At 40.8% G+C, this 14,153-nt stretch overlaps 1 protein-coding gene across 3 annotated transcripts in view; it reads left to right on the forward strand.

Annotated features, from left to right (window-relative positions):
• The first annotated feature begins 1,252 nt into the window (after window positions 1-1,252).
• The window catches only part of RGS6 (regulator of G protein signaling 6), a 224,125-nt gene continuing 211,224 nt past the window's right edge, over window positions 1,253-14,153 (forward strand). The window contains exon 1 of one of the 3 annotated variants that reach the window (XM_087921736.1): window positions 1,253-1,854. The gene's annotated coding sequence lies outside the window, so the exon portion shown is untranslated. The remainder of the gene's footprint in view (window positions 1,855-14,153) is intronic. The other 2 variants (XM_026709036.2, XM_087921737.1) reach the window with 2 other exon arrangements.

Consider the following 14,153-nt stretch of genomic DNA (forward strand, 5'->3'; position numbering starts at 1 on the left):
ATCATGAAAAAGCCACATTTGGCTTCATTCAGATCACTGGACTGATGGATCATGGCTACCTTACAGAGCCAGTTTGGCCTACTGGTTAAGGCACCCAGCTGGAAATGGGGAGACTGGAAGTGTATGAAGTCACCCAGTTGGCATGAAAGCCAACTGGGTGACTTCGGGCCAGTCTCTCTCTCTCCCCCTCTCTCTCCCTCCCCTCTCCACTCTACCTCTCTCTCTCTCCCCTTCCCTCCCCCTCTCTCTCCCTCTCTTTCTCTTTCTCCCTCTCCCCTCCCCCTCTCTCCCTCTTCCCTTCCCTCCTCTCTCCCCCTCCCCTCTCTCTCCCTCCCCACCTCTCCCTCCCTCTCCCTCCCTCTCCCCCCTCCCCTCTGCCTCTCTCTCTCCCTCCCCTTCCCTCCCCTTCCCTCCCTCTCTTTCTCCCTCTCCCTCTCCACTCCCCTCTCTCCCTTTTCCCTCCCCCTCTCTCTCCCCCTCCCCCTCCCCTCCCTCCCCTCTCCCCTCTACCTCTCTCCCCCCTCTCCCCCCTTCCCTCCCTCTCTTTCTCCCTCCCCCCTCCCCTCTGCCTCTCTCTCTCCCCCTTTCCCTCCCCCTCTCCCTCTCTTTCTCCCTCTCCCTCTCCCCTCCCCTCTCTCCTTTTCCCTCCACCCCTCTCTCTCCCCTCCCCCTCCCTCCCCTCTCCCTCTACCTCTCTCCCCCCCCCCTTCCCTCCCCCTCTCTCCCCCTCTCTTTCTCCCTCTCCCTCTCCCCCCCCTCCCCCCCTCTCCCCCTTCCCTCCCCTCTCTCTTTCTCCCTCTCCTCCCCCCTCTCCCCACTGCCTCTCTCTCTCTCTCTCTCAGCCTAATCTAACTCACAGGCTTGTTGTTGAGGGAAAAATAGAATTCAACATTGAAGTTTTCCACACTGATAAGGTAAGCCTGGCCTTGCTCCCATGGAAGTTCAAAGGCTGCCTTCTTTTCACCTTTCCCAATTTCATTCCCTCCAAAGCATCTCAGGACTGCATTGCTGTCACCGCCCCAGCTCACAATTGATCAGGCCTGTTGGTAAGTTAAGTACATCCTCCCAGCCACTTGGCAGAATGCGAGACCGTCGGCTTCTTGCATACAAGCAAAGCTGCGGAAACCTACATGAACCAAGGAGGAATCGCTGGGTAGGCGGCTCCTTATAAGGCCAAGGCGCTCGCCCGCTGGAGCCGCTCGCCCCGTCCGTCTCTCCAGGTGGGAGCAAACAAGCGGCGCAATCCCAGCCCTCGGCCGGCAGAGGGAGCTGCTGTTACCTGCAGTCAAGCGGCTTCGCCAAGGGAGAAAATCTCGGACTTGGAGCCTTCGGTGTGTCCGCCTCTCCAGTCAGCCCGAAGCCCCGACTTGCTTCCTCGAGGCTCCCCGAAGCGACGGGAGAGAGTTATGGGCCCGGGGTGAGAGTGAATGGGGAGAGACGGCGGGCAGCGGAAAGCCGTGACCCCTCCCCACCCACCCACCCACCCCGGAGCATGTCCTTGTGGGCTTCTCCAATCCTTCAGGGTCCACCTTGGAGCGACGGAGCCCCCCGCCGCATCCCTGACTTACCTCGTTTGTCCGCCGGTAGGCGCGTCCAAGCAGACCGAGCGTGTCTTGAAGAGGCGGCGCGGGGGGGTGAGGTTGGGGGGGGGCGCCGCGGGAGCGACAGAAAGCCCCGCAGAAGCTTACGAGGAGGCTCTTTGCATTCCCGCCCGCTTTCTCCGCGCTGGTTCCCCCCCACACACCACCAGCCCAGCCCAGCCCAGCCCTCCCGGCCATGCGCCAGGCTGGACTCTGCCGCCCAGCCGAAATCTAAAAGCAGAAGGGGACCCATCGCCGAACCTCGGTTGCTAAGGTAATCGCAGTTGCCCTGCAACGGCATGCCTCGATATTGCCTAGTCTCCTTCTCCCTCTCCCTGCCTCCCTCTCTCCCTCTCCCTCTCTCTCCCCCCCACACCTTTTGCGCTTTTCTTCCCCGTTTCTGGAGAGACCCCCACGAGACGGTTCGGTCTGTCTTCCCCGCCGTCGTTCCCGGGGGGATGCAAATTCCTTTGGGAAAAGATGGGCATGAAGAAGTCGAATAATAATAATAATAATAATAATGATGATGATGATGATGATGATGATGATGATGATGATGATGATGATGATGATGATGATGATGATAAATTTAAAAAGAGTGGTCTGCCACGGGCCCCTGCGCCACCTTCCCGTTTTGCCCTATTCATAGGAATCCTAAGGCGGGAAGGCAAAGTGCCTACCTGGCTTGGCGGGTGTGTGTGTGTGTGGGGGGTGGGGCTGGTTGCAGCCGAAACGGCGGAGAGAGTTTGTTCCCGGGTCTGGGGTGGGGGGGGGGGGGGGAGAAGCGCCTTCCGGGCTTGCCGGGCAAACCGGGCGCTGCGAGGCGGAGGGTGACGGCGAGCTCCGTAGGACAATCGCTAAGCAACCGGTCGGGCGAAGGGGCAAGAGCAACGTTGCCGGGTGGCGGCGGAGTTGCGATCCTCCCTCGTTGCCGTGGCCAGCCGTGCGGTTGATTAAAAAAAAAAAGGGAGGAAAAAAAAAGAGTTGGATCGGGGTCGAAGTTGACGGCCGAGGGTCGTTCGCAGGGAGGACGTTGCTGCGGGGTTTAGTCCACGGCTTTCGAAATCGGGGTGGGCAGTGGAAGACCCAGGTCACTTTTTTGTGTCTGTAGAGCCGGAGAACTAACCGGCTTGGTTTTAAAACTAGCTTCGCAAGCCGGAAGGAGAGAACACGACGAGAAGCAATTGGGAATTGGCTCGGTGGCCCATTGGGGTTTTCTGTAGCCCAGCGGGGAACAGGGCTGAGGGCAGTGATCAGCATCTTAGGCAACCGGCTGCTTGATGGGGCCAGGAAACAAAAGGAAATAGATGCAAAGCTAAAAATCTCTCTTACTCAGACTACACTAAGAAACACACTTCCAACCGTGTCCCTCTAAAACCGACGCTTCTGCTACAATATTTCACAGGAATAATGTTTTCAGGAGTGTCTTCTAAGAAGGGCTTGGCAATGAATGCATTATGTTGTGCAGAGTTTCAACAAGCAGTCAAAAAGGAGAAAAATGTGGGTATAAAAATAGGATTCATATTTGTTTAAATGCAAGCCAAGGGGGATTAAGTTGCCCGTCTTATTTAGCTGTATAGCACTGTGCTCCCAAAGGGTTGGAAAAGAAGCTTGAATAGATAAGGTTTTGTTCATTTCCTTATGTGTATATCTACAACTAGATGTGAAGAAAGTGTTCTTTCTTGTAGTAAATGTGTGATTAGCTCATGAAAGCTTCCCTCGGTCTATAAAAGCAGGTTCAGAGCAATTTCAAATACCTCACATCTCTGAACTATGGGAGTTACAAATGTTAAAAGAGTAGGAACTGGGGTTGGAATGGGAAGAACAAGTTGTTTTAATTGTTGCTTTAGACAGTTGAACAGGTTCCTTATTGGAATTTTGTTACAGTCCTTCTGGGAAGCTCACTTTTGATAATAGCAACATTGATTCTTCCTAAATTCATTTATTCAGAAGAAGCCCTTGTCGCTTATCAAGGTGACAGCAAGCCCTGGCTATGACTGACGGGTGGAGTTGTTTTCCTTTCTTGAATAAAATGCAAAAACGAGAAGGGTTAGTTAAAGGTTTATTGATGAGCCAGAAATACATGGTTGCTGTGTAGATCATCTTCAGTCTGATTAATGCCATCTGAAGTTAAACAAGGGTAATTGAAATCTCTGTTTCCAATTTATTTATCACACAAGTGTTGCTTGGATTGCAGCTTCAGTGTTTTCTTTGCATTTTTTTTCCATCTCCACTCTAGAAGGAAAAGAAGTATATGAATCAATCACCTTGCTTGCCAGGTTTTGCTTGGTTTTGTTTTGATGAGTCTTGTTTTTATGGTTGTTTTTAATTTTAATTTACCACCCGGAGTCATTGTAAGTTGAGCAGCCATTTAGGTTGAAGGAACAAATAAAAAAGTAATCATACTTATTGTCAAGGGGTTACAACCTTCTTCCTGAAGTTGAATTTCTCTCAGAATCCTGAGAACTGGGGAAATAGTTGATCTAATTTACAGGGAATTGATGGGTGAGATGAAGCAGAATAGTTGAGGAGAATTGTCTCTGCTTCTTAAGAGTCTTGTTACAAAGACTGGGAAATACTGGTTTCAGTGTATAAGAGATGGGGAGAGCTGAAACAAAAAGGGCTCAGTTGGGAGGAATCCTAAGGACCTAAGAGCCTCCCTTCAGTGTTTTTCTATTCACCTACTTCCCTTTACCTCTTGAACTCAATAGGGCAGCGTAATATTTGAACCCCTCCACCCAGCAATTTCTATAGAACGTTGAGTTACATTTTTTTTTTTTGAATTACTTTCATTCAAATCAACTTTTCTTTCAAAAGTTGCTTTTCTTCCATGTAAAAATATAACAAGCGTGCAGCGGTAATGTGAACACAGAAAAAGAGAACCATTTGAAAGTCCCCCTTTTGTCTCTTCTGGAACAACCCAGCAAGTGTTGGATGGATCTCTCCTGATTGCAATGCAAAAACCTGATCTCTGGCTGGACTCTTTGGATGGATGAGACTTATATTTATTTATTATGGCTTTGAGGTGGAAAGCTTTTTATATAAGTGCAAGCAATTTCATGCTGCGTATCTCTGTTTTGGGTTTTTTGATTTTGCCAACCATGCCTTTTTCCTTTGACAAACTGTTCTGGGAGCAGCAGGAGGTAGCATCCTTGATGGAGTAGATGATACATTATTCTAATTTGATGGGCATGTTAAAGTAACTCTTGGCCCATTATTATGTTGCGGCTGAGAATAAAATCACCAACACAAGACGTATATACACAGCAAGGAATATAGGTTAATAATGTTCCATAGAGACACTATGCCTACAAACATTTAACTCTGATTTATTTATTTAGTGCAAAGGTCTTCAAACTGGCAAGTTTAAGACTTCAACTCCCAGAACTCCTGAGCTAACATGACTGGAGGAGGAATTCTGGGAGTTGAAGTCCACAAGTCTTAAAGCTGTCAAGTTTGAAGACCCCTGATTTAGTGTATGGCAAAAATGTTGAAAGGCACACCACAATTACATTCTCAGTGAGCAAATACAAAACTATTTAACCCTGAATTTAAAATAAATGCTATTGTATGTCTGTTTTATTTAGATCTAGGCTTTCTTCTAGATTCAGAAGCTCAAGACAGATGGAATTTCCCCCTCAATTTTATCTTCACAACATTCCTGTGAGACAGACTTGATTAAAAAATTGTTTGAAGTGTAGTATTTATTTATTAAATTTATATCCCATCAATCTCAGTCTATAAAGTGACTCTATAATAGTCAAAAAGCAGTAAAGTTTCATGGTTAAATGGGGGAATTGAACCACTGTCTTCCAGGTCTTATTTTGACATCTAACTATTACATGCCCAGAAAGGAATGGGGGCACTGTCATTTCAGACAGAAAACCAAGAAGAAGTAAGAGTTGGAGCATAATAGACTTGATTAAAGAAGACCGCTGGTCTCTTCATCTTCACAAGTAATCCACATTTGGTAGAAGCACAATAATATATGGATGGTTACATCTTGCCCACCCTTGATTGAAATGTTTTGTACTTCACAAGCTTTCCAAATCAGGCATGGATAGTTGGAAACCTACTCAATATTGAAATCGAGTTTCCAACAAATCACATTTTTTAAAACATTGCCTGTTCCTAAGAAGTGCAATTTGCAACAGTACAGTCCTACTTTGGTAATCAACTGCTTTGAAACTCATTGAATTTGGTACTCGACGCATTTTGATGAGAAAACTTTGTTCTGGTCCTCATCCTTTGTTTGGTACTCAATGCACAAGGTAGGATTTGGTGTTGGTTGCCTCACAACTTGTTATCCTTCCCAATTGAGACAAAGGATCAAGTGTTAGCCATGTGGTAGGTCTTGCCCTGTGCATATCCTCTTGCGGTTTTGTCTTAGCTTCTGTGGCCATTTTGTGTATTTTTGGGCTCCCCATCAGTGCAGGCAAAGTGAAGATTTACTTTATTTAATCTAAGGGTTTATTAATGTTTAGGTTTATTTCTCATATAAAGTAATGATATACAACCCTAACTTTTTTTGGTATTGCTTTAAAAATGTGCATTGCCTTTGCTTTGGGAATACATTATGTTTATTTACATTATTCCTTATGGGAGAAATTTCTTCGGTACTTGTTGTTTTTGGTACTTGTCCCTCCCACCAGCCAATTAACGATGAGGTACCTCTGTGTCAGAGGTGGTATTCAGCAGGTTCTGACCAGTTCTCCAGAAGGAAATTTTGAGTAGTTTGGAGAACTGGCCAATACCACCCCTGACTGGGGATTTTACAGTATCTTTCCCCTGCTACGCCCAGCAAGCCACGCCCACAGAATTGGTAGTAAAAATTTTTGAATCCCACCACTGCACTTGTAGAAAACATTGTCCTATCATCCAATATCTTAATCCTGCATTTCTTTTAGAAGCATTGGGATTGGTGAGCAGCTGGAGCGATAGAACTATAGCCTTTCTCTCAGTGTTTTTTTTTTTTTATGGAAAACCTAGGTGAGGTTTAGATATTTATCAGTTTGCCAGAAAATTGCTTTTAAATAATATCATCATCCAAAGCGAGTCCCAAATTTCAGCTGCAGATTGCTTTATTTTGGAAAATAACTTGGAAAAAAAATGTAATGTTATTTGGAGGAGAGGTCTTCAAACCAGCCTTCTTCCAATTGCTGTGTTGTGTTCCAAAGTATCACGCAGCACACCTGGATCATTTAAGTCTTGCCTGTGAAGGGATTCAGGCTTTTCAAAGTGACCCAATGTGGTTGAATTTTGAAAAAAGGCTGAGAAGAGAATGAGGGGGGGTGGCTAGGTGGATTTCTGAGAGTATGTGGATGAGTGTTGTGTTAAAAAGGCAGCCAGCAGAGTCTTACCTCTTTAAGAAGTAGCTGCTATGAATGTTATGTCTGGCTATAAAATTCTCCTTTATTAGAAGCAAATTGATGGAAGTCTCCTTTACTCTTTAATCCTCAGGAAATGTTCATTGCTCCACTTTTTTTGAACAGGTAGAAACATTAATGAGTGAAGCTCTGGGCTACAACCTTCCATCATTCAAAAAAAAAAAATGTCTTAAGAGGCTAAATCACTATGTTTGAGGCTGCTTCTTTCTTTACAGCATACCTCACAATTTCTCACAATATTTTTAGGAATTAAAAAAACCCCACACAAATGATGCTGCTTACTTCTGGATTCAGAATAGGGATCCCCAAGTTTATGATATATAATAGGTGATGTTGCGTTAATAAGCTAAACTACCACATAGGATTTCTCTGAGGATACAATGACAACAAGGAGAATAGGATAGAGCCATATATGCTGCCTTAAACTCCTCGGGGAAAAGGCAGGAGAATGTAAACAAGTCACTCTGCTTGGAACTGAGAAAGGGCTTTTCCACAACCCTAGAGATTAGTTTTTAGCTTCAAGCCTCCTTGTGTTTGATACTCAGTGCTAGTACTAAAGAATCAGATATTGGATGATTAGCAATTGGAAAAAGAGAAGTGTAATAGCTGGGTTGGTTGTTTTGCAGAAACCGTTGGTGAGAGATTGCTGACATGTGGACAGCTACTTTCTCAGTAACATTTCAAAACAGGAAAATGCAGGTTACATTTCAGCTCAGATTCACCAGATTCATCTGGAAGCTAATCTGAGGGAGGAGAAAAGGGCCTGACAATCAGGTCAACTGCTTCAAAACAATTAAATGCTGGTTCAGCAGTGTCTCAGGAAGATAAGTTCAGATTTTGATGTCTGTGTTGTAAAGCTGTAGTTTTATATAGGCTGTTTCAGTGGTGGGATTCAAATTTTCTTACTACCGGTTCTGTGGGCATGGCTTGGTGGACGTGGCAGGGGAAAAATCTCTGTAAAATCTCTGGGCTACAACCTTCCATCATTCAAAAAAAATGTCTTAAGAGGCTACATCACTATGTTTGAGGCTGCCTTTTTCTTTACAGCATACCTCACATTTTCTCACAATATTTTTAGGAATTAAAAAAACCCCAGAAACTGTAAAATCTCCAGTCAGAGGTAGTATTTGCTGGTTCTCCAAACTACTCAAAATTTCCACTACCGGTTCTCCAGAACTGGTCAGAACCTGCTGAATAACATCTCTGGGCTGTTTGCCTCTGAGTTCCACCAATGATCACCTCCTGTCAAAGATATATTAGATTCCTGTCTCCAGGTTCACCTGGACATGCATAACAAAATCATGGTGATGTTTCTTTCTTATCTCTCCCAACAACCAAGAATAGCAAGTCTAATAAGTATTGGGTAATTATCTGGTGTGGCCGGACTACAAAAAGAACACATTCTCTTTCTCTTTGATCATACCAGTTTTGTAAATACATGAAAGGTTAGAGAGGAGATGAAGACATTTTTCTCCTTATTAATACTAGATGTCAAAGATTAATGAAAATGATAGGAAGTATTTTCAAGTGAAGATGATTTTGCTCTTTTATAGAGCATTGAATAGCTTCAGGTTAGCCGAAGGTACTTTGATGTGGTGGCAGAACATTTCACAAGAGTCTTTTGGTTTCCGTGCATAGAAAAGAAATATAAGGATCAATAAAATTGCTCATATATGTACTGCTCTGTCGTGAGTGTTGACCAAGTTCTTTGTATAGTGTCACTTCATTATGGTTAGGGCATTTAAATTATAGGTCATTTAATGAATTTATCTCTAATGAATATATTAAATGGAAGCTACTGACTTTAAATTTCAAAATATTTGGCAACTCAACTTTGAGATTCCTTTATATATTCCAAATATTAACTGGTTCTCCATGGATTTGGATTTGATTTTAATTTTGTGGAACACTGCCCCACCAAATCCCAGTTTTTATATATGAGGTTAAGATTGGGTTGATTTCAGATTTCAAATGGTTTGTTTGTTTATTCATGTCAGATGCATCACAATTGAAATAAGGCATACTATAACAGCCTTATTAACAGGCCTTATTTCAAATGGTGGAGAAAGAGCTATCACAATTTACCAACAGCATTGATAAATCAGTTCATTTTCTGAAACAGGAGTGATTCCTCAAGGGAAGATGATTTCACACAAGAAATAAGGAACTGCAACTTTATTGGGCTACAAACTGATACTGAAAATCTGGAATAGAGTACAGGAAAGCTAATATTCTGAGTCCTGTTTTCTTACAAATGTCAGAATCACAACACCAGCCAATCTTCAAGTCCTATTTTGAAATGACAAGTTGTCATGTCAAATAAAATCTGTAGCCAGACTTGGAAGTTAGGTATGTTCCTTTCCAACTGAATATTTTTATTTTATTCAGTTAAGAATAAGCATTCTAGCAGTTGGCTTTGTAACTGATGATCAAGCTTAGTTTTAGGAAACAACTTTGCTTGGTTGTAGCAATCTACAACCTCTGACTACTGTATATGTATATATGTTAGATAATTTTGCAGCATATAGATAATAATGAATACACAAAAACCAGGCATTTATCTTGTTATCCAATGCTCTGTGTAAACATCACCTTAGCAACAGTATTTGAAGTCATAAATAGAAGATTAATGAATAAGATGACAAATAAACCATAGGTTTAATGCAGAATTAACTAGAGCTGAAGCAATATAGTGACATGGCAATTCTTTAGCTGTATCAAAGAGAGATTTCTTTTCTGTTAGAGAATGCAACTACTTAATTTAAATATGGTTATTTGTTAGATTTCACAAAGTTCTAGTATAAAGTTAGAATAATCAAAATTAACATATATATTAGTTTGGATAAATGGTATTAAAAAGTATTGGAAATAAAATTGACTGAAAATTAATACACTAACAAAGAAGCCTTTAATGAAGTAGTATTTTACTTTTGTTTGGTCTCCAGTCTTAGACATGTTAATAAAATACTTCCTAATGGAGTAAATGAAAATGACCATTTGGACACAAATATTAAAGATGGACACTTAAAATCTCACCTGTTTCCTAAAGTTTACAATTTAGTGTTTATATTAGATTATATTTGCTCTTGTATAATGTTGGGGGTTTGTTTGTTTTTATTTATTTTGTGGTCTTTTTATTAGTGTTTAATTTTTTTTAGCATTCTATTGAAGCGTAGATGGTTTAAATAACTATTTTAATAATTCAGGTAAGGAAAGAAAAAGATTCCAAATGAAGCCCTAAAGAGTTTACCTTAAGCAGGACTAAAATGGATAGATTGACCAATGCTCTGACTTGGAGATAAAACATGGGAAGACAGAATAGCTGCAGAAAAAAACAAGTAGGTGAAATCAGTCCCATAGAGTCCCTTAGGACTCAATTATACATCCTAGTTAATATCACCTGACCAGCCATTCTTTTTGAAATATAGCCCTTATAAATAATTATCATTTCCCTCTTGTCGTTCAGAGACGGCTTAAAATGTTATTCAGATAAATTGGTATAGTCATTCCCCAAGGATTAACTTCCCTGTTAGAATCCTTGGTAGTTAGACCTTTGTAAAAATGAATCGGAAGCATTCAAATCTCTCTTGCTTAGATTCTCCAGGTGAGTTGTGTCGAACTATAAATCCAGTCATCTTGAGCTGTATTGATAAGTTCATTTGAGATCACTAGTGATAAAAGGGGTTTCAATGTTGTTGATTATTGTTTTTAGACCTGATGAGGATTAAAGTAAGGTGTGCACTGCCATTTCAAATGGAGCCATTGGGATTATCTTGAATTGTTAATAATATCCTTTAGGATAAGATTTTTAGTGCCCAAAATATGGCATTCATGCAATGAATAAACTTGGAGTAACTTTCCGGCTGGAGGAAAATATCTAACAAGATGTAGTTTAGTGATGAGAAAAGCAAGGACCTACATTTATGGAAGGAAAAATCAAATGTACAGGATAAGCAGTACCTAGTTTAAAGTTGTAAAATGGATCTTAGGAGTTCTGGTGGATACTGCTTAAATATGAGTCAGAAATATGCTGCAGCTGTCAAAAAAGCCAATATAGTCCCAGGCTGCATCAACAGAGGAATAACATCAAGATCATGGGAAGAGATAGCATTGTTCTATACCATACTGGTGAGGCCACATTTGTAATACTACATTCAGTTCTGGTCACCACAATACAAGAAGACCTCCAATGTCCCTTCCAGCTGAAAGATTAAAGCAGTTCTTACCAATCTGTTGGGGACAAATGTGTATATTCAATTTATTCAATTGTATCACCAGTGGCTATGCAACTCTATGCAATATCTGGTTAATACAGCAACAAACAAACAACAAAAATTATATGCCTGGGACAGCACATATATTTAGGGCTGACTTAACCTATTGGCCTATATTCAAGAGGAAAACCAAGTCTTCAGTCCCTTATGAAAAACTAGCAGGGTTTTTGTCATATGGATCTTAGGATGTATGCTCTTCTACAGGACCACTATAGTTTTCCTCATTCTCCAGGTGAAGATGACAAGAATTGTCATCCAAACATATAGTAGCTTGGGGAAAACAACATTTGAAGCAACTTTTACCCGTGCATTGCTTTATGATGGGTTGTGGTAATTCCAGTCTCCTTCCACAAAACAAAATGGTAGAGAAATTTGAGCTGGAATAATCATTTATTTGTTCTGCTGTTTCTGATCTATAACCTTTCTTTTATTTGGATAGGTTTGAATAAACTTCATAGTAATTTCTGCAATAACAAAAAGGGTCCATATAGAATATTAATAATGTTAATAATAGAAATGGAGCTTTTCCCAATGTGCAAGGCTTGTTGCTCAAGCAGGAAATACGTTTGAGAGGAAAATACTTTATCAAATTACCTCAACTCTCAGGTCAATTTAGCATGTGTTTTGAGCATGTTCCAAGCTACTCTATTTTTTTCACCTTAGTTAATATTTACATGGATAAAAGTATATTTTACCTGATCAAATATATCCACACAGTCCACTCATGTTCTATCAGAAGTGGATCTTTCTGCGTCTTTCTGCATTCCATCCAGTTTTAATGCAATTTGTTACAAGTTGCTATAGTTAGGGCAATTGAATTTTGAAGAGAAGTTTATATCTTCATTTGCAAGCTCGTTTTTATGTCCTGTTTTTAATTAAAGTGCTTCATATGGTTGTGCTGAGATGTGGATTTGAAGGACATAATGAGATTTGGAGCATGTCTGGGTGTACATATAGGGCCTGTTGGTAACACTTTAAGACAAATGCATGGGCTTTTTTGCAGGATTGTCTACCATTTGCAATACCCCGGATGAAGACAGACTTGTTTTAACCTCTTTCCAACTGTACATGTACGCCCAATGTCCACTTCAAATCTCTTTTTGACTTTTGAATCTAAATCACTGCCCAGTGATAGTTTTCTGGGTGTTAAAAATAACAAAGTACAATTCTATGCCTACTCAAAATTAAGTCTTACCGAGTTCATTAATTAGATATACTACTAAGCTATGAGAAAGTCCCATTGAACACAGTGGAACTATCTTATAAATATTCATGTATAAGATTGCATGAAAAAGTACTCTGATTTATTTAAACATCCTGATCTTCAGGCATAAAATAATCTCATTTTTTGCATCTTCTAGCTAAATGATGAAACGATTATTGGTTATGGACTGATTTCTTTTTCTAAGGTTTTTGCTTTTTTAGCAAAAATAATAAATGTTCCCCTTTACCTTCCCCCTTCCTGTAATTAGGCATGCATGCAGTCATGACAGAGTTTAATACATGTTGTGTTTTGATATTCTGGAATAGAAGTAATTAGTTGGTTTTATATTGCATGGGAATTAACATCTATTGTTAAATATTTAATTGAGCATGTTTGTTTTGTGCTTCTTCCCTATATAATTCAAAGAGGACCTATTTCTGCCTCAGCTTTAATGTAGTAGAAATGGCTCACTGGGAGGACAGGTAGTATAGTCATTTTTGCAAGATTTTTCCTTGGAAAGAAAAAACTGCTTTCCATCTCTTTCAGCAGCGACCAATATTTTCATGCATTTTGTACTGTCACTGTGATATTTGATTAACTCCAAGGCATATGGCAGTGCTTCCCAACTTTTTTTCCTTGGTTACCCCAAACCATTTTTGGAGTTCAGCAAACAGTCACGCTTTGTTACGAAGGCAAGAGTAAAAAATCCTATTTCACACACTGTGCAGGAGCTTGGAAATAGCAATAATTTTATCATGGCCTCCCCAGCTAACACAGGATATTCATTCTGAATTGTTACTAGTAAAGATGTCAACTCTTTTCTTCAAATAACGTTCTGCACTGCAAGCTCGGTCATTTGCTCTGCAAAACCATTAACGGATTCATGTGTTGTTACCCAAAGAGAAACCACTTTTATTCAATTTTGGGTAATTTAGCTAGGCCTGGGAAGTACTGGCACATGGCAACCTCCACAATGCCTCTTTCTGAAATGTTTTTTTTCCCTTCATTTTATTGCCTGACTGCATGATACCGTGAAATAATTGTGAGTTCAGTATGCTAAGAGATGAAGTATAGATTCACTGTTAAGATATTAGACCTCTTATTGATTATAGTAGTAGAGGCTACATTTCTTTATTATTGAGTGGCACACTATCCTATATGCTTGATTGCGATGGTATCTTTGGCCCAATTATCCGGAATACACATTAAAGGTATCACATTTTAATTTTCTGGATCTCTTTTAAAAGATTGGTATCTCATTGTTTATGAAGTTAGATGTGAATTGTTATTTTCCATCACTACTTCTTTTATTTATTTTATTTGTCATACATGAGTTTAATCACCTGGCATTTTAAAATATTTTTATTATTGGACTCATCAATATTAGTGATCCAGTCTGGGAGAAAAATTCTTTTTCGTGTCTCATTGTTTCTTTGTAAGTTTAGTGCTCCTGCATTCGTGCCCTCTTTTTCTGGAAAAACATCTATTTTCTGAAGGATATCTTCATTTTTGGATTCTGCTTGTCAATCTCTGGATGGCCTCTTGGACTTGGTGATATTTCAATTTCTCACAAGATACTTTTTCTGAACTGTAGTATAAAATTTAAAAAACAGTCATAAAACATGAACTGGTGATATGGCATCCTCACCCTTGATATCATATCACCGTCCTCCCACCTCTGTGTTTCCTGGAAGACTAGAGAAGGAAA

The sequence above is a fragment of the Pseudonaja textilis genome, chromosome 1, assembly GCF_049901715.1.
Source record: "Pseudonaja textilis isolate UNSWEBS1 chromosome 1, rPseTex1.2, whole genome shotgun sequence".
NCBI lineage: Eukaryota > Metazoa > Chordata > Lepidosauria > Squamata > Elapidae > Pseudonaja > Pseudonaja textilis.